Raw genomic sequence first — 21,595 nt, forward strand, 5'->3', positions numbered from 1 at the left:
CGCCATAGAAGGCCCAACACCAGTCTCAGCTCTACTCCACTCCAGCACGATAGTTGTCGCCGGAGTATTCCTGCTCATCCGTTCCACCCTCTAATAGAAAATAATACATTAATCCAAAGCCTTACATTGTGCCTAGGAGCCATTACCACCACATTCATAGCAGTTTGCGCCCTAACACAAAACGATATTAAAAAAATCGTAGCCTTTTCCACCTCAAGCCAACTGGGCCTCATAATAGTTACTATCGGCATCAACCAACCATACCTAGCGTTTCTACATATCTGCACCCATGCCTTCTTCAAAGCTATATTATTCATCTGCTCTGGATCCATTATTCATAACCTAAACAGCGAACAAGACATTCGAAAAATAGGAGGGTTATTTAAAACAATACCCCTTACTTCAACCTCCCTATTTATTGGCAACTTAGCACTTGCAGGCATACCCTACCTCACAGGCTTCTACTCCAAAGACCTCATCATCGAAACCGCAAACATGTCGTATACCAACGCCTGAGCCCTATCTATCACTCTCATTGCCTCATCCCTAACTAGCGCTTACAGCACCCGAACTATCTTTATAACCCTAACAGGACAACCCCGCTTCCCAACCTCAATCTATATTAACGAGAACGACCCCACCTTATTAAAACCAATCAAACGCCTCACTATCGGCAGTATACTAGCAGGATTTCTTTTTTTTTTTTTTTGAGACGGAGTCTTGCTCTGTCACCCAGGCTGGAGTGCAGTGGCCGGATCTCAGCCCACTGCAAGCTCCTCCTCTCGGGTTCACGCCATTCTCCTGCCTCAGCCTGCCCAGTAGCTGGGACTACAGGCACCCGCCACTTCGCCCGGCTAGTTTTTTGTATTTTTTAGTAGAGACGGGGTTTCACGGTGTTAGCCAGGATGGTCTCGATCTCCTGACCTCATGATCCGCCTGTCTCGGCCTCCCAAAGTGCTGGGATTACAGGCTTGAGCCACCGCGCCGGCCAACTAGCAGGATTTCTTATCACCAACAATATCTCCCCTACTTCACTCCCCCAACCAACAATACCTCACCATCTAAAACTCTCAGCCCTATATCTAACCACCCTGGGCTTTCTAGTAGCCCTAGACCTTGCCCTTATAACCAACAAACTTAAAATAAACATGCCATCACACACATTTAAATTCTCCAACGTATTAGGATATTACCCTATCACAATTCACCATATAACCTCCTACCAAAATCTACTTATAAGCCAAAACCTATCCTTCCTCTTACTAGACTTAACCTGACTGGGAAAATCTATAACCAAAACAATTTCACATATCCACACTACCATCTCCACCATCACAACCACCCAAAAAGGCATAATCAAACTTTACTCCCTCTCCTTTCTTATTCCCCTCATTCTAACTTTATTCCTAATAACATAATCTATTACCCCGAGTAATCTCAATAATAATGTATACACCAACAAACAACGTTCAACCAGTAACCACTACCAATCAACGTCCATAGTCATACAAAGCACCTGCACCAATAGAATCCCCTCGAACTAACCCCGACCCCTCACCCTCAAAAATCACCCAATCCCCCATACTATTAAAGTTAACCACCACCACTAAATCATCAAAATCTCTAACTCATAATATTAAACCCGCCTCCATCGCTAATCCTACCAGAAAACTCACAAAAACCTCAAGCCCCGATCCCCATGTTTCAGGATACTCCTTAATAGCCATCGCCATAGTATACCCAAAAACAACTATCATACCCCCCAAATAAACTAAAAACATCATTAAACCCATATACGCTCCCCCACAATTCAAAATAATCACACAACCAACTATACCACTAACAATTAATGCCAACCCTCCATAAATAGGAGAGGGTTTAGAAGAAAACTCCACAAACCCCATAACTAATAATACGTTTAACAAAAATAAAATATATGTCATTGTTCTCACGTGGACTCCAACCATGACCAATGATATGAAAAACCATCGTTGTACTTCAACTACAAAAACATTAACGACCCCAATACGCAAATCCCACCCAATCCTAAAAATAATTAACCACACCTTCATTGACCTACCCACCCCACCTAACATTTCTATATGATGAAACTTCGGCTCACTTCTTGCAACCTGCCTAATTCTACAAATTATTACAGGACTATTCCTAGCAATACACTACTCACCAGACACTTCCTCCGCCTTCTCCTCAATCGCACACATCGTCCGAGAGGTAAATAATGGCTGAATCCTTCGCTACCTCCACGCCAACTGTGCCTCCATACTCTTCATCTGCCTTTTTCTACATGTAGGCCGAGGTCTCTACTACGGCTCCTTTCTTCTCACAGAAACTTGAAACACTGGCATCACACTTCTACTCATAACCATAGCAACAGCCTTCATGGGCTATGTACTCCCATGAGGCCAAATATCATTCTGAGGCACCACGGTAATTACAAACCTACTATCAGCAATCCCATACATCGGAACCAATCTCGTCCAATGAGTTTGAGGTGGATATTCTATTGAAAACCCCACCCTCACACGATTCTTTACCCTTCACTTTATCCTACCTTTCATTATCACAGCCTTTACTACTCTACACCTATTATTTCTACACGAAACAGGATCAAATAATCCCTGCGGAATTTCCTCTCACTCCGATAAAATCGACTTCCACCCCTACTACACAATTAAGGACATCCTAGGCCTAGCCCTCTTTTTCACAACCTTAATAACATTAGTATTATTCACGCCTGACCTTCTAAGCGATCCAAACAACTACATCCCAGCCAACCCCCTAAGCACGCCTCCACACATTAAACCAGAATGATACTTCTTATTCCCATATGCAATTCTACGATCCATTCCTAATAAACTAGGAGGGGTGTTAGCACTCCTCCTATCAATCCTTATCTTATTATTCATACCCACTCTCCACAAATCCAAACAACAAAGTATGGCATTCCGCCCACTCAGTCAGTTCCTATTTTGACTCCTAATCACAATTCTACTAACTCTTACCTGAATCGGAAGTCAACCAATAAGCCAACCCTTTATGACTATTGGACAAGTAGCATCCGTAATACATTTCACCACAATTCTAGTCTTAATATCACTTGCCTCCCTAATTGAAAACAACCTGCTCAAATGAACCTGCCCCCGTAGTATAAATAAATACACCAGTCTTGTAAACTGAAAATGGAAAACTTCTCCCTAGGGCAACTCAGAAAGAAAGTACTTAACTTCACCACCAACACCCAAAACTGGCATTCTAACTTGAACTACTTTCTGTCTTTTATGGTATGCAAGCTTTAAATGCAACTTAAGTATTAAACATTTCAATAAACTTTTATGTAAATCGTGCATTACTGTTAGCCAACATGAATACTATATAGTACTATATATGTTTAACTGTACATAGCACATATTCTTACATACTTACTAAACACAGTTCCACAACATGCTTACAAGCAAGCACTCTAATAGATCAATCAACTGTAACACATAACAACAAGACTCAAAGCTCAAGCATCACAACCCGAATATCAACTAACCTATTGTTCATTTACAGTACATAGTACATTAAATCGTTCACCGGACATAGCACTTCCAAGTTAAATTAATCCTCCTCACCTCCTTGTCTTGTGCAGGTTTTCAAAGGGAATGCTTCTGGTTTTTGCCCATTCAGTATGATATTGTCTGTGGGTTTGTCATAAATAGCCCTTATTATTTTGAGATACGTTCCATCAATACCTAGTTTATTGAGTTTTTAGGACGAATGGGGTGTTGAAATTTATCGAAGGCCTTTTCTGCATCTATTGAGATAATCATGTGGTTTTTGTCATTGGTTCTGTTTATGTGATGGATTATGTTTATTGATTTGCCTATGTTGAACCACCCTTGCATCCCAGGGATGAAGCCAACTTGATCATGGTAGATAAGCTTTTTGATGTGCTGCTGTATTCAGTTTGCCAGTATTTTATTGAGGATTTTTACATCCATGTTCATCAGGGATATTGGCTTGAAATTTTTTTGCTGTTGTTGTGTCTCTGCCAGGATTTTGTATCAGGATGATGCTGGCCTCATAAAATGAGTTATGGAGGCTTCCCTCTTTTTCTATTGTTTGGAATAGTTTCAGAAAGAATAGGTCAGCTCGTCTTTGTACCTCTGGCAGAGTTCAGCTGTGAATCCATCAGGTTCTGGACATTTTCTATTGGTAGGCTAATAATTACTGCCTCAGTTTCAGAACTTGTTATTGGCCTCTTCAGGATTTATTTTATTTTTATTTTTTGAGGGTTTTTTTTTTTTTTTTTTTTTTTTTTGTCGCTCTCTCCTTCTGTTCTGCTCTTAGTTATTTGTTATGTTCTGCTGGGTTTGAATTTGTTTGTTCTTGCTTCTCTAGTTCTTTTAATTGTGATTTTAGCATGTCTATTTTAGATCTTTCTTGCTTTCTCTTGTGGGCATTTAGTGCTGTAAATTTTCCTCTAGACATTGCTTTGTCATAGTCCCAGAGATTCTGGTATTTTGTGTCTTTGTTCTCATTGGTTTCAAAGAACTTTTTAAGTTCTACTTTCATTTAATTATTGACCCTGTAGTCATTCAGGAGCAGGTTGTTCAGTTTCCATGTAGTTGTGCGATTTTTAGTGAGTTTCTTAATCCTGAGTTCTAATTTGATTGCAGTGGTCTGAGAGACTGTTATGATTTCCATTCTTTTACATTTGCTGAGGAGTGTTTTGCTTCCAATTATGTGGTCAGTTTTAGAATAAGTGCGATGTGGTGCTGAGAAGAATGTGTATTCTGTTGATTTGTGCCAAAGAGTTCTGTAGATGTCTATTAGGTCTGCTTGGTCCAGAGTTGAGTTCACATCCTGAATATCCTTATTAGCATTCTGTCTCATTGATCAGGCTAATATTGACAGTGGGATGTTAAAGTCTCCCACTGTTATAGTGTGGGAATCTATGTCTCTTTGTAGGTCCCTAAGAACTTGCTTTATGATTCTAGGTGCTCCTGTATTGGGTGCATATATATTTAGGATAGTTATCTCTTGTTGTTGCATTGACCCCTTTACCATTATGTAATGCCCATCTTTGTCTCTTTTGATCTTTATTGGTTTAACGTCTGTTTTATCAGAGACTGGGATTGCAACCCCGGATTTTTTTTTTTTCTTTCCATTTGCTTGGTAAATATTCCTCCATCCATTTATTTTGAGTCTATATGTGTCTTTGCACATATAGACTGAAATACAGCACTTAGATGGATCTTGACTCTTTATTCAATTTGCCAGTCTGTGTCTTTTAATTGGAGCATTTAGCCCTTGTATTTAAGGTTAATATTGTTATGTCATTATGATGCTAGCTGGTTATTTTGCCCATTAGTTGATGCAGTTTCTTCATAGTGTCGATGGTCTTTACAATTTGGTATGTTTTTGCAGGGGCTGGTACCAGTTGTTCCTTTGTGTGTTTAGTGCTTCCTTCAGGAGTTGTTGTAAGGCAGGCCTGGTGGTGACAAAGTCTCTCAGCATTTGCTTGTCTGTAAAGGATTTTATTTCTCCTTCACTTATGAAACTTAGTTTGACTGGATATGAAATTCTGGGTTGAAAATTCCTTTCTTTAAGAATGCTGAATATTGGCTCCCCACTCTCTTCTGGCTTGTAGGGTTTCTACAGAGAGATCCACTGTTAGTCTGATGGGCTTCCATTTGTGGATAACCCGACCTTTCTCTCTGGCTGCCCTCAACATTTTTTTCATTTCAACCTTGGTGAATCTGGCAATTATGTGCCTTGGGGTTGCTGTTCTCAAGGAGTATCTTTGTGGTGTTCTCTGTATTTCCTGAATTTGAATGTTGGCCTGTCTTGCTAGGTTGGGGACATTCTCCTGGATGATATTTTGAAGAGTGTTTTCCAACTTGATTCCATTCTCCCTGTCACTTTCAGGTACCCTAATCAATCGTAGATTTGGTCTTTTCACATAGTCCCATATTTCTTGGAGGCTTTGTTCATTTCTTTTTATTCTTTTTTCTCTAATCTTGTCTTGCTTTATTTCATTCAGTTGATCTTCAATCTCTGATCTCCTTTCTTCTGCTTTATCGATTCAGCTATTGATACTTGTGCATGCTTCACGAAGTTCTCATGCTGTGTTTTTCATCTCCATCAGGTCATTTATGTTCTTCTCTAAACTGGTTCCTCCTGTTAGCAATTCGTCTAACCATGTCATAAGACTGTTTGCAAATCACTTTTATCTTGCAGCTCCCAAAATTCTCTTTTTGTCTGTAACTATTGAAATTGTGATTATAAATATGTTTTTGTTATAAATGTATTTGTATCGTAATTTGCTTTTTGAGCTTTTTTATTTTTACATAGTTTTTCTTAATTTTAGAATCTTTCAATTATTTATTTTTGTATTTTTATCACCACAATTTAGATATTTTTGTTCTTATCCTCATTTTTCTAACTTTTTATAGTCTTTTGTGTTCCTGTTTCATGCATTATTATTCCATTTTAAAAATTAGTATATAAATTTTTAGTGGTTTCTTTCTGAAATTTTAATAATATTTTTGGTGGGATTATGTTGCCCTATTTTGTATAGATTGTATGTAATCTTTGAGATTTGGACATTTAAAAAGGTTACCTGTCACAAAATTTATTAATGTAGCTTTGTCCTGGCATAGTCAGAAAGCAATGGTCTTGACTAGAGATTGTGTGGGTCTGTCAAACATGTTCTTCAGATTTGTGTTGTCTGAAATTTTGTGCTTACTTTTAGTTTAAAGAGATTATGTTTCTCCTGAAAAGTAATTACCTGGTACACCTGTTCTGTCTCTGCAGCACTGCAGTGCTCTGCTGCAGTGTATTTACCTTTGGTCTCAGCAGACTCAAAATGAAAGTATACCATCATTGATTTCAGCAATTTATGTCATGGGAGACAGAAACCAGTGTGTGGAAAGGCCAGTAGAAGACAGAAATTAAATTGTACATGCCAATATTTTACTTTCCTTTAAAAAAAAGCCAGAAGTTACAATTTACTTCTGAAGGGACTAGGTAATACTGAGGAGCAGAAAGAGTTGTAATGGGTAAATGTAACAAACTTTTCTTTTTTTCTATGTGGTTCTTTGCATTGGGTTTAATTCAGACACTGTACACACTTAACTCATGTATAAATTATCCACATATGTATTTTGGTCTGTATGTTTTCATTACATTTATATGTCTGTGAAGAATTAGGGCCTGTGTCATATTGCAATGTAATCTTACTTATGTAGTTTGAATAATTTTATAGGTTAGATTTGGAAACTGTATTTATCTGAGTCTAATAAGTGGACTAATTTGTTATTTTTATTTCTTTTCAGTTATATGTTCTCATTTTGCTCAACACCTTTGTCCAGAGCAGGGCATAGAAGATTCTCTCCGAAAAGTGATGTTGAGAAGATGTGAAAAATGTGGACCTGAGAATTTACAGTTAAAAATTGGTTGTACCAATGTGGATGAGTGTAAGGTGCACAAAAAAGGTTATAATAAGCTTAACCAGAGTTTGACAACTACACAGAGCAAAGTATTTCAATGTGGCAAATATGTAAACGTCTTTCATAAATGTTCAAATTCAAAAAGACATAAGATAAGGCATACTAGACAGAAGCTTTTGAAATGTAAGGAATATGTCAGATCATTTTGCATGCGTTCACACCTATGTCAACATAAAAGAATTTATACCAGAGAGAATTCCTACAAATGTGAAGAAGATGGCAAAGCCTTTAACTGGTCCTCAACCCTTACTTATCATAAGAGAATTCATACTGGAGAGAAACCTTACAAATGTGAAGAATGTGGCAAAGCCTTTAGTAAGGCCTCAACCCTTACCAAGCATAAGGTAATTCATGCTGGAGAGAAACCCTACAAATGTGAAGAATGTGGCAAAGCTTTCAACCTGTCCTCAGGTCTTGTGACACATAAGAGAATTCATACTGGAGAGAAACCCTACAAATGTGAAGAATGTGGCAAAGCTTTCAACTGGTCCTCAAGTCTTATGGTACATAAGAGAATTCATACTGGAGAGAAACCCCACAAATGTGAAGAATGTGGCAAAGCTTTCCAGCGGTCCGCAAACCTTATGGTACATAAGAGAATTCATACTGGAGAGAAACCCTACAAATGTGAAGAATGTGGCAAAGCCTATGGTAACTTGTCAACCCTTACTAAACATAAGGTAATTCATACTGGAGAGAAACCCTACAAATGTGAAGAATGTGGAAAAGCCTTCAGCTGGCCCTCAAGCCTTATTGAACATAAGAGAAGTCATGCTGGAGAGAAACCCTACAAATGTGAAGAATGTGGCACAGCTTTCTACCGGTCCTCAAAACTTAGTGAACATAAGAGAATTCATACTGGAGAGAAACCCTACAAATGTGAAGAATGTGGCAAAGCTTTCAACCGGTCCTCAAACCTTACGGAACATAAGAAAATTCATACTAGAGAGAAACCCTACAAATGTGAAGAATGTGGCAAAGCCTATGGTAACTTCTCAACCCTTACTAAACATAAGGTAATTCATACTGGAGAGAAACCCTACAAATGTGAAGAATGTGGAAAAGCCTTCAGCTGTCCCTCAAGCCTTATTGAACATAAGAGAATTCATGCTGGAGAGAAACCCTACAAATGTGAAGAATGTGGCAAAGTTTTCCAGCGGTCCGCAAACCTTACGGTACATAAGAGAATTCATACTGGAGAGAAACCCTACAAATGTGAAGAATGTGGCAAAGCCTATGGTAACTTCTCAACCCTTACTAAAGATAAGGTAATTCATACTAGAGAGAAACCCTACAAATGTGAAGAATGTGGAAAAGCCTTCAGCTGTCCCTCAAGCCTTATTGAACATAAGAGAAGTCATGCTGGAGAGAAACCCTACAAATGTGAAGAATGTGGCAAAGCTTTCAACCGGTCCTCAAGACTTAGTGAACATAAGAGAATTCATACTGGAGAGAAACCCTACAAATGTGAAGAATGTGGCAAAGCTTTCTACCGGTCCTCAAAACTTACGGAACATAAGAGAATTCATACTAGAGAGAAACCCTACAAATGTGAAGAATGTGGCAAAGCCTATGGTAACTTCTCAACCCTTACTAAACATAAGGTAATTCATACTGGAGAGAAACCCTACAAATGTGAAGAATGTGGCAAAGCCTTCATCTGGTCCTGAAGACTTAGTGAACATAAGAGAATTCATACTGGAGAGAAACCCTACAAATGTGAAGAATGTGGCACAGCCTATGTTAACTTCTCAGCCCTTACTAAACATAAGATAATTCATACTGGAGAGAAACCCTACAAATGTGAAGAATGTGGCAAAGCCTTTAGTAAGGCCTCAACCCTTACTGCACACAAGACAATTCATACTGGAGAGAAACCCTACAAATGTGAAGAATGTGGCAAAGCTTTCAACCAGTCCTCAAACCTTACAGAACATAAGAGAATTCATACTGGAGAGAAACCCTACAAATGTGAAGAATGTGGCAAAGCCTATGGTAACTTGTCAACCCTTACTAAACATAAGGTAATTCATACTGGAGAGAAACCCTACAAATGTGAAGAATGTGGAAAAGCCTTCAGCTGGCCCTCAAGCCTTAGTGAACACAAGAGAATTCATGCTGGAGAGAAACCCTACAAATGTGAAGAATGTGGCAAAGCCTTTAGCTGGGTCTCAGTCTTCAATAAACATAAGAAAATTCATACTGGAAAGAAATTCTACAAATGTGAAGAATGTGGTAAAGAGTTCAACCAATCCTCACACCTTACTACTCATAAGAGAATTCATACGGGAGGAAAAACCCTACAAATGTGAAAAATGTGGCAAAGCTTTCAATTAGTTCTCAACCCTTACTGAACATAAGGGAATTTATACAGAAGGGAAACCCTACAAATGTGAAGAACGTGGCAGAGTTTTTAACTCTTCCTCAATCCTTACTAAACATAAGGTAATTCATACTGGAGGGAATTCCTACAATTGTGTGGAATGTGGCAAAGCCTTTAACCAGTCCTTAAGGCTTACCACATATAAGACAACTCATACTGGACAGAAACCATACACATGTGAAGAATGTGGGAAAGCCTCTAACAGATCTTCAATTCTTAACAGACACAGGCTAATTCATACTAGAGAGAAACTACAAACCTGAAAGATGTGACAATGCTTTTGGCAACACCTGAAACTTTTCTGAGTATAAAAGAAATCATACTGGTGAGAAATCCTAGAAATGTGAAGAATGTGACAAAGCCTTTAAATGGCTCTCACACTTGATTGTAGGTAAGATAACTCATATTGGAGAAAACTAGTGTGAACAATGTGGCAAAACATTTAACCAATGCTCATGCCTTTTTGCAAAGGAAAGCATTTATACTAGCCTGGGCAACAGAGGGAAACTCTGTCTGGAAAAAAAAAATCATTAATATCTTCTCACATCTTAGTCAATATCAGAGAGTTCATACTAAATAAAAGCGTCAAAAGTGCAATTGGTGTCAATAGATCTTTCAGAAAATATAAGCCCTTAAATTACAGAAGAATATTTATTTTGAGGAAACACATTACAAATATAAAGAGGATTGTAGTACCTTTACTTGTATCACAGGTTTTATTGTACACATTTTGTACTACAGGAAAACCCTGAGGTAGTTGTTCCAACTTTGCTCAACATCAGGAAATTTATATTGAAGAATAACCCTGCAAATTTAATGAATTTGGAAAAACATTTTTAAAAAAACTACAGATTATAAAACACAAAAGTTTATACTAAAATATATTTTTGCAGATACAGTAAATATTTTAAAAATTTAATCCAAAATTAAGTAAAGAGAATCCACAGTAGAAATACCTGTCTCTCAAACTTCAGACATTACACTTACTCAGATTGCTGAGTATAGGAAAAAATTCAAAACTAAAGTTGATAAAAAGAAAAATTATTTGTAAGTAACTTTAAAAGAAGTAGATCTTTGAAGAGTTATAATTTCATTTAAAGTATACTTTTGTCCTGAAAATATAGATTTTTTTTTTTGCCAGACACAGTGGCTTACACCTGTAAGGCCAACACTTTGGGATGCTGAGGTGGGCAGATCACCTGAGTTGAAGACCAGCCTGGCCAACATGGTGAAACCTCATGTCTACTAAAAAGAAATACAAATATTAGCGAAGCATGATAGTGCACACCTGTAGTCCCAGCTACTTGGGAGGCTGAGGCATGAGAATCACTTGAACCTGGGAGCCAGAAGTTGCAGTGAGCTGAGATGTTGCCACTGCATTGCAGCCTGGGTGACAGAGCGAGACTCTGTCTCAAAAGACAAAAAAAAACAAAAACAAAAACAGCTTATTTGGAAACTGAATACTGATGGAATTCAACTCTTTAATTACTTCATGCTATTTCTTCGTTTCTGTTGTTTTCACATGTAAAAGCCTGTGATCAGTTCTTTCTGCATCAAAGATTTGGGAGACTTTTATTAGGTGGTCATTATTTATTACCTTTCTTATGGATGACTGAGGACATTAAAATGTAAGATGCATGATGAAAATCTAAGTAGAAAAGCTATTTGTGGTTAACTTATAGAATTAAGTGATGTATGAGGTAGGCGTTCAGAGTAATATTCTTTTTTTTTTTTTTTTTTTTTTGAGAGGGAATCTCGTTCTGTTGCCCAGGCTGGAGTGCAGTGGCATAATCTCGGCTCATTATAAGCTCTTCCTCCCAGGTTCAAGCTATGCTCCTGTCTCTGCCTCCCAAGTAGCTGAGATTACAGGTACCCATGACCACATCCAACTAATTTTTGTGTTTTAGTAAAGGAAGGTTTCACCATGTTGACCAGGCTGGTCTTGAACTTTTGACCTCAAGTGATCTGCCTGCTTTGGCTTCCCAAAGTGCTGTGATTATAGGTGTTAGCCACTGCACCCAGCCCTAAGTAATATTCTAATACATTATTATGAGAGAAAATCGTTCTTATAGTTTTTTTTTTTTTTTTTTTTTTTTGAGACGGAGTCTCGCTCTGTGGCCCAGGCTGGAGTGCAGTGGCCAGATCTCACCTCACTGCAAGCTCCGCCTCCCGGGTTTACGCCATTCTCCTGCCTCAGCCTCCCGAGTAGCTGAGACTACAGGCGCCCGCCACCTCGCCCGGCTAGTTTTTTGTATTTTTTAGTAGAGACGGGGTTTCACCGGGTTAGCCAGGATGGTCTCGATCTCCTGACCTCGTGATCCACCCGTCTCGGCCTCCCAAAGTGCTGGGATTACAGGCTTGAGCCACCGCACCCGGCCATTACTTAGAGTTAAAATTAAATCAAAATAATTAGTATGTCATTTTACTAATTGTACTTTTATGTGATAAAACTACAGTTTTAAAGTTTTAAATTGTGTGTTAATTTTTTAATTGAACATTGATGACATGTTAAACACTGTTATACATTCAGCAAAGTGTTATTATGCCACTAATTTTAACCTATTCCACCTTTCTCAAGGGTGTATTTAAAAGATGCTAACAATACACTATTTGGTAACATAATAGACTAACATTTCTAGTATTCTTCTTTTTCAATGTACATAATATGTGTATATATTTATGTCATATTTGGTATATTTTGGTACAGTCATACAATGTATAATAATCACATTGTGATAAGGTATCTATAACCTCTGGCTTTTATGTTTTGTATTACAAACAATTCAATTCTACAGTCTTAGTTACTCTAAATTGTACAGTTAAATTGTTATTGACTACATGGTTATTTTTATGGTATCATAAAAATTATATATAAACATAAATAAAATCAATATATTCCTGAGTCCTGAATAATTTTCGAAACTTTATTATGTATTTTTTGAACATGTGGCCTCTGCCTGAGAGCACATAATGGAGTTTTAGTTTTGACTTACATACAGTTAAATATACACATCTATTAGTCTAAAGATATAACTTAGGTTTAAGGAGCAAGGGTGTTTGAGTATAAGTTTGTAACTGTTTTCAGAAGTAAAGGGCAATATTGAAACAAAGCAAAGCATTTTAACAAGATGTCTAATTTACTAGAAAACAAAAATCCTCAAAAATGCTAAAAGCAAATGTATACTCTGCTTTGTATTCAGTTTATTACACTATCTTATAGCTTATGATTTAGAATCTTTCCATGCAAATTTTCTGTTTTTACTTGCATGATACTCATTCTAGACGCATAATCTTTTTTTTTTTTTTTCTGAGACCAAGTTTCCTTCTTGTTGCCCAGGCTCGAGTGCGATAGCATGGTCTTGGGTCACTGCAACCTCCGCCTCCTGGGCTCAAATGATTCTCCTGCCTCAGCCTCCCGAGTAACTTGGATTACAGGCATGTGCCACCACACCTGGCTAATTTTTGCATTTTGCGTAGAGATGGGGTTTCACCATGTTGGCCAGGTTTGTCTCGAACTCCTGACCTCAGGTGATCCAGCCGTCTCAGCCTCCCAAAGTGCTGGGATTACAGGTGTAAGCCACCATGCCCAGCCTAGACCCATAATCTTTTTGTTTCCTGTTTTTTTTGTTTTGTTTTGTTTTATAGTTTATGAAGTATTTATTATCTGAGCTCATTTGTAGTTATAAGAATAATTTTTATAAAATTTCATCATGCACACAAAATTATTTTTAGAAGTAATTCCACAATTTGTGTATTATTACATTTTATTTAGTTAAAACATTCCATTAGCTTCTAGAACCCTATATAAGCTTACTTTTCTTTAATTATTCCCTTAACTTCCTATAAGTGACATAAGTAAATTTTATTTATTGAGTCAATTTGTTTCAGTAAGTACTAGGGAAGCTTCATAAGTCATGTGGATGCTTTTATATATAAATGTAGCAAACAAACATGATGGTGTTCAGTGTATAACAGATGCTCCATAATTAGTCATAAATATTCCTGCTAAAGTTAGTTTGTAACTTCAGGTCAGAGATGGAAAATACCAATTGCAAAGAAATAACATTTATTCTTCATGTGAGAACATTTTTTCCAGGCTGCAAAGCTGAATCTTGCTGAATTTAAAGAGAAATGCTTCATTCATGTCCTAATTATCTAAGTTTTATCCTTTTATGTGCATTCAAACCATATATGCATCACAGACCTTCTTTTTCTGTGTTACGACTACAGTTTTCTCACTGTTGTTTTCCTGCCATGTGGTTTCACACGGCATGTTGTAGGTTTTAAGGAGGACATTGGTATTTTTTAATGCACTGAAAAATTGGTTTTGACTGGAAAGTTTGCTTATAAATATAACTTTAAGATTGGCTAATTAACATAAAAGACATACATTGTCTACCGAAGAGAGGATTAAATCATCATGGTGTTTCTTTGTAAAAGAAAAATGTTAGGCTTTTATACAAAGTGTGGCAAATATGTAATTTGCTAGAACATATATATAAAAATTAAATTTTTAAGAGAATTAATAGTGAGCAATTTTAAATTTAGTTATTTAGGATGTACTTACAGAACAACTTACATTTCCATGCAAAATCCTCTATTTAAAGTGTGAATGTTAAAGACTGCAAAACAATAAAATAACTGCTGTAAATTTGGAATAATACTTATTTTCTATATTGATACTACAATTTGGAGAAATTTATCACTCTTTTTTTTTTTTTTTTTTTTTTTTTTTTTTTTTGAGACAGAGTCTCACGCTGTTGCCCAGGCTGGAGTGCAGTGGCGCGATCTCGGCTCACTGCAAGCTCCGCCTCCCGGGTTCCCGCCATTCTCCTGCCTCAGCCTCCTGAGTAGCTGGGACAACAGGCGCCCGCCACCGCGCCCGGCTAATTTTTTGTATTTTTAGTAGAGACGGGGTTTCACTGTGGTCTCGATCTCCTGACCTTGTGATCCGCCCGCCTCGGCCTCCCAAAGTGCTGGGATTACAGGCTTGAGCCACCGCGCCCGGCTATCACTCATTTTTTAAAGAAATGTTTTAGTGGTTGAAGTTTAGTCTACAGTTTATATTCTTAGTCACCTAACTGTAGTGATCTCCTAGATGATTTTCTCTGAAAACGTTTGGAGATAATGGCAGCTTTTGGATTAAAACATTTCCTGTTAGTTTGCATGCAAACCAGTTTACTGTGATCACACAGTGGCCAATCATGTGAGCATAAGCAAGCCTGCCCTTTTCGTGTCTTTCATACTATTCCCATAAGCACCAATAACTTCAGGTGCCCCAAGCTTAAAATAAAAGTCCTAAAGTCTTTGACTTCTCCCATGTACTGTGCTGGGTTCAGAACATACTGTTAAACATCAAAGTTCCTGTGGTTATGACTGACAAATGAGAAAACAGCAAAGAGACAGACAGTATTTGAAACATTGTTATTCTTAACTTGACAAATAAAATGTGTATTTCATTAAACAACATTTTGAAGTATATATATACATTGTCAAATGCTTAGAACTAGGTAATTAATACTTTATCTTATATTGTTAACATTTTTATGGTTGGACAACATGAAATTTTAAACATTTTTCAAAAATACAAATACATTATGAACTATAGTCATCATGCTGTACAATAAGTCTCTTGAAATTATTTCTTTTATCCAAGTATAATTATGTATTATTTGACAGGCATCTTTCAATCCCCCCATTTCTTCTAAATACCTTGGCATTTGGTGGTCACCAGTTTACTCTACATCGATGAGATTAACTTTTTTAGAATCCATGTGTAAGTGAAATCATGAGACATTAATCTTTCTGTGCTTCCCTTATTTCAACTAATATAATGTCCTCCAGGGTAATCCATGTGATTGAAAATAATAGAACTGTTGATTTTATATATTTTAAACGTGAAGAGTGCTGCAAACAACCTAGAAGTGCAAATGTTTCTTCATTCTAATTTCATTTGTTTTGGATATACAGTGGTGCAATTGTTACATGGTAGTTTGATTTTTAACTTTTTTAAGAAAACTATTTTGTTTTTCATAATGGCTGTCCTCACTTACATTCAAACAAACAGTGTGCAAGCATTTTCTTCTCTTCAGAATTCTACCAACACTTTTTCTTCTTAGAGTCCTTCTAACAGAAGTGAGTTGGTATCTCATAGTTCTTTTTTTTGCTTGCCTTTCCCTGATAATAATTGACGTTGAGCATGTTTTTAATATATCTGTTGGCCGTGTGTATGTCTTTTTCTGAAAAATATTTAAGCCTTTTTCTCATTTTTAATAGTTATTTGTTTTTTGTGGTATAGTCATTTGATTTTGTTATATAGTTTTGATATTAATCCCTTATCACATTTATGATTTGCAAACATTTTCTTCCATTTTTTGGTTTCCTCATCCTGTTGATTGTATTATATTCCGTGCAGCAGTTTTTAAATTTAAAATAATCTGATTAATCTATGTTTTCAATTTGCTCCTTGGGATTTGAAGTCAAATTTTAAAAGTCACTGCCCAACCAGTGTTACAGGGCTTTCAATCTATGTTGTTTATAGTAGTTTCAGAGTTTTAGATCTTATATTTAAGTATCTAATTTATTTTGTGTTTTTAAGTATCTAATTTATTTTGTGTTTTTATTTTATTTAAGTATCTAATTTATTTATATATGGTATTAGTTGAGGGTCTTATTATATTCTTGTATATGTGGATGTAAAGTTTCTCAACACCATTTATTGAAGATGCTGCCTTTTCCCTAAGAAATTGCCACCATTATTTAAAAATCAGATGGCTGTAAATACATCAATATATTTCTGGTTTCCTTTTTCTTCTCTACTCGCTTGTGTGTTTTAATTCAGGTACCACACTTTTTTTTTTTTACTATAGCTTTTTAGTATATCTCAAAGTCAGATACCTTCACTTTTTCTATTGCTTGATTACTTTGGCTATTCAGGGCCTTTTGTGGTACCCTATAAATTTTAGATGTATTTTTAAAAATTTGTTAATTATGTCACTGGTATTTCGGTAGAGGTTGCATTATAGCCGTACATCATTTTGTATAATACAGATGTTTAACAATATTAGTAACGCCAATTTATGATTAATATTTTTCCAATTGTGTTTAATTTCTTTAATTTCATTTAATGATAGTTGTCAATGTATAGAAATTCTACTGACACTTGTATGTTGCTTTTGTATTCTGCAAGTTTAATACATTTATTAGTCCTACTAATTTTTAGTAATGTCTTAGGCTTTCATTTACTTAAAATTATGTATAGAAATAAAAATTACACCAGAATAATTTAACATTTTTTCTAATCTCAGTGCTTTGATTTTTATTTTCTAATTTTTCTTTCCTGGATAGTTAGTACTATGTTTAATAAGACTGAAGAAAGTGGGCATTTTTGTCTGCTCTTAGAGTAAAAGCTTACAAGATTTCCCTGTTTAGTATGTTATTAGCTGTGCTTTTTGTGTGTATGTGTGTGTTATATGTGGCAATTATTGGCTTGAGGTTCATTTGTCCTATACCTCCTTTTTTCAGAAATTTATGAAGAAATGTCGAATTTTGTTAAACTCTTATTTGGCATTTATTTAAATGTTAGAGATGAGAAATCACATCTGATTATACATAGATTTAAAAATATCTTCAGGCCGGGCGCGGTGGCTCAAGCCTGTAATCTCAGCACTTTGGGAGGCCGAGATGGGCGGATCACGAGGTCAGGAGATCGAGACCATCCTGGGTAACAAGGTGAAACCCCGTCTCTACTAAGAAATACAAAAAATAGCCGGGCGAGGTGGCAGTGCCTGTAGTCCCAGCTACTCGGGAGGCTGAGGCCAGAGAATGGCGTGAACCCGGAATGCGGAGCTTGCAGTGAGCTGAGATCCAGCCACTGCACTCCAGCCTGGGCTACAAAGCGAGACTCCGTCTCAAAAAAAAAAAAAAAAAAAAAAAATCTTCAGAGACTTCTGTGAACATGCATGCAAAGTAGAAAATTTAGAGAAAATAGATAAACTCCTGGATATACAAAACTTCCCAATATTGACAGAAAATAACAGAAGTCTTTAACAGAGCAAAAATGTAAAATGTGTAATGACATTGAATAAGTAATAATAAAACTACTAACCATAAAAAGCCCTGGATCATATGAAACCACAGCCATATTTTACTACATATACAAAGGTAAGCTGGTCCTAATCCTACTGAGTATTCCAAAAAATCAAGGTGGCATTTCAACCTAATTGCATGAAATCAGTGAATTATGTGAAACAAATCTAGTGAAAACATAACAAAGGAAACTACAGGTCAATATTCTGGGTGAACGTTGGAACAATAATCCTCCATGAAATACTAGCAAACTGAATTCAAAAGCAAATCAAAGTTATTTTGCTACTATCATGTGAGCTTTGTTCCATAAATACAAAGATGTTTCATCATATGCAAGTCAGTAAGTGTGATTCACCATGTAAAGATAATTAAAAGAAAAAATATTTAATTAACACAGTAGGGGCAGAGAAAGCATTCAAGAAAATCCAATATTGACTCAAAAATATTCTCAACACACTAGAGATTGATGAGACATACCTCAAAAGAATGAGAGTCATCTATGACAAATCCTTAACAAACATACTAAAAAAGCAAAAAGTAGATGCATTCTCCATAAGAATAAAAATAAGATGAGAATATCCATCCTAAACAGTCCTACTGAACATAGTAATGGAGTCCTAGCCAGAAAAATAAAAGGAATCCAAATAGCAAAGGAAGTCAAATTATCTTTATTGATGATATATTTCTCTACCTAGAATACTTTAAGGATTTCACCAAAAGACTCCTAAGCCTAAAGACTTCAAAAAAAAATCTCAGAATACAAAATCAACACAAATACATAGAATTTTATATGCCAATAATAAACTGAGAACAAAATTTAAAAAAGAGCTCTATTTACAATAGCCACACAAAAAAAAATTACCTAGAAATACATTAAGTCAAGGGGGTAAAATATCTCTACAAAGAACTGCAATGCTGAAAGAAATGAGAGAGAATGCAAATAAATAGAAAAATACTGGATGCTCATGGATTCAAATAATATAGTTAAAATGGTCATTCTGTCTAAAGCAACCTACAGATTATGTGCTGTTTTTATCAAGACTATCCATGACGCTTTTTTATAGAATTAGAAAAACTATTCTAAATATATATACAAAAGAATTAAAGAGTTCAAATAGCCAAGACAACTTCAGACTAAAAGAATAAATCTGGGCCAAGTGTGGTGGCTCACGCCTGTCATCTCAGTCCTTTGGGAGGCTGAAGAGGATGGATCACCTGAGGTCAGGAGTTTGAGACCAACCTGGCCAACAAGGTGAAACCATTGTCTACTAAACACAAAAAATCAACCAGGTTTATCACCGAAACAAGTGCTCTTCATCATCATAAAAGTAAGAAGAGCATTGCCTGCTTTCTTGGAAGCAGCTGACCTGTTTTCTACTGATACAAAGTGGAGAAGGCATTGAAATAGTGAAAGAGGATGATATAAATTGAATACTTATATGAAATACAGTTTATAATAAAAAATAGCATTTGGTGTTGTACAACTGTAGATGAGACTATTAACATGAGGTCATATTCTTATTTCTATTGACAAATTACCTTCATTTACAATATTCTTGTTTCAGAAATATTCTTTTTTCTGCTCTATATTTGCTAGCTTTTGGTAAAATCTTATCTGAACTCAATAGAAATAAAATAAATCCATTCTACCACAAGCATTTTATTATTGCTGCATATACTTATTTTGCTTAAAATACGTTAGCTTTTGTTGAAAGATTTATAGTTTTGTTTCCGAGCGTTGTTTATTTCTGAGAAGTTGCTTTCATTATAGAAAACTGCTATTCTCAGCTCAAATCACCTTGACTAATAGCAAGTGAAACTGATGTGTGGATGAGAAGAAAATGTGTCTTCTCTGCATCTCTTTTTTAATCAATTGGCTGAAGAAAGAGAATGCAGATAGAAGGTGAACCAAAATATAATCCCTGAAAGACCATGAAAAAGTCCTCTTAATCAGGAAAAAAAAAAAGGAAATGGTGATTTGAGCAGAATATATATTATTTTGCAAAGCCTCTGAAATTTCAGTATACAACCTTCATTGCTTTAATAAATATGTTATTCTTTCAGTTGTAATTCTTCAGGAAGTAATTCAATTCCCTGGTGATTTAAAAAAGAGAAGAATAACTTATTTGTTAAGGTAAGAGATGTAGGAAAGACTCATTACTTTTGACCAACATCTCCTCCACCTCCAGCTTCAGGCAATCATCATTCTACTCTTTGCTTTTATGAGTTTGAGTTTTTTTTATTTTCCAATTTAAAACTTTTAGTTAAGAAGTAGACTTTAATGTCGAAAACACAAACTTGGGGAGGGCAGAAAGATCACACACAAGGCCGCCACTTCACACCTGGAGTGAGTTTGAATTTTTTAATACTCTACATAGAAATGAGATAATTTTTTATTATTTTGTGTGTGTGCTGGCTTATTTCACTTAACCTAATGTCTTCCAGGTTCATCAATGTTGTTGAAAATAAAAAGACTTTTTAAAAAAATTTTTCTTCTTTGAAATATATTTTTAAAATGACCAAATAAAGTCTAAGTGAATTAAGTATAGCTCCTAGCATAACTCACAGTTAATTTTAATTGACTGTCGTCTCTGTAGAAATATTTTTTATCAGCATTTTTTAACATACAACTAGAACTCAACTAACAGTCATTATGTGTCACAAAAATGAATCAGTTTAGAAGCTATGTTAATAATGAGACAATTGACTTCTGGTACCCAATTCAGAACAACTACAAAAGGAGTGGAGAACAGATTTCAACTGTGATGCACAATCTTATTCATTGGCTTAGTAGCTGAGTGCAGTGTTAAGGATTGTAAAGTCACTATTAAGTGGAAGTAGATCATCATAAAAGTCTTCATTCTCATCATCATCTCACTGAGTAAGGTTGCTTTCTTTTCTGCAATTGTGTTTAAAACTGTCCAAAGAGACTTTCCAAATGCTTGGTTTCTGTCTGGAAGTTTCAAATGAGGCTTTTGGGTGTGCATCTTTTTCTAGTTTTGCACAGCTACAGAGGCTTCAGGAAACTTCCCATCGTGGTGGAAGGCAAAGGGGAAGCAAAGACTTTCTGGTTGTGGCTGGAGAAAGAGCTACAATATGCTAACTGGTCTCACTCGGGATGTTCCTCACTTTCAGGATAGGTGGGGTGACCCAGCAATCATATGGACACTATCCTTTGCAGTGTCCCTCAAACTTTGGTTGCATCAGAATATCTGCAAGGCTTGCTAAGGCACAGACTGCTGAGCCCACCTCCAAGACTTCTTTCTTTATAAGAAATGAATAGCATTCCCTTGTGTAAATATATCACTTTTTAAAATTCATTCACCTGTTGATGGACACTTAGGTTGATTTCATACCTTAGCTATTGTGAGTAATCCACTTTTTTTCTTTTCTTATTTATTTATATATCTCTTTTTTTATTTCTAGAAACATTTTAATTTTATACTATATAAGTTTTTAAAAAATTTTTTGGATCAAGGCCATTACTTTGTTATTAACATAATTTGAGACAAAATAACAATAAAAATCAACATTGATTAGTGAAAACAATTTTGTAGCCCTTAGTAATCATTTTGTCTCCCAGCTGACATAAAAGTTGAATCTTTGT

At 36.0% G+C, this 21,595-nt stretch overlaps 1 pseudogene; it reads left to right on the forward strand.

Moving 5' to 3' along the window:
- Positions 1-12,802, forward strand: part of LOC139360527 (zinc finger protein 728-like) — a 34,454-nt pseudogene extending 21,652 nt beyond the window's left edge.
- The last annotated feature ends 8,793 nt before the right edge of the window (positions 12,803-21,595 follow it).

The sequence above is a fragment of the Macaca nemestrina genome, chromosome 20 (assembly GCF_043159975.1).
Source record: "Macaca nemestrina isolate mMacNem1 chromosome 20, mMacNem.hap1, whole genome shotgun sequence".
In the NCBI taxonomy this organism is placed as follows: Eukaryota; Metazoa; Chordata; class Mammalia; order Primates; family Cercopithecidae; genus Macaca; species Macaca nemestrina.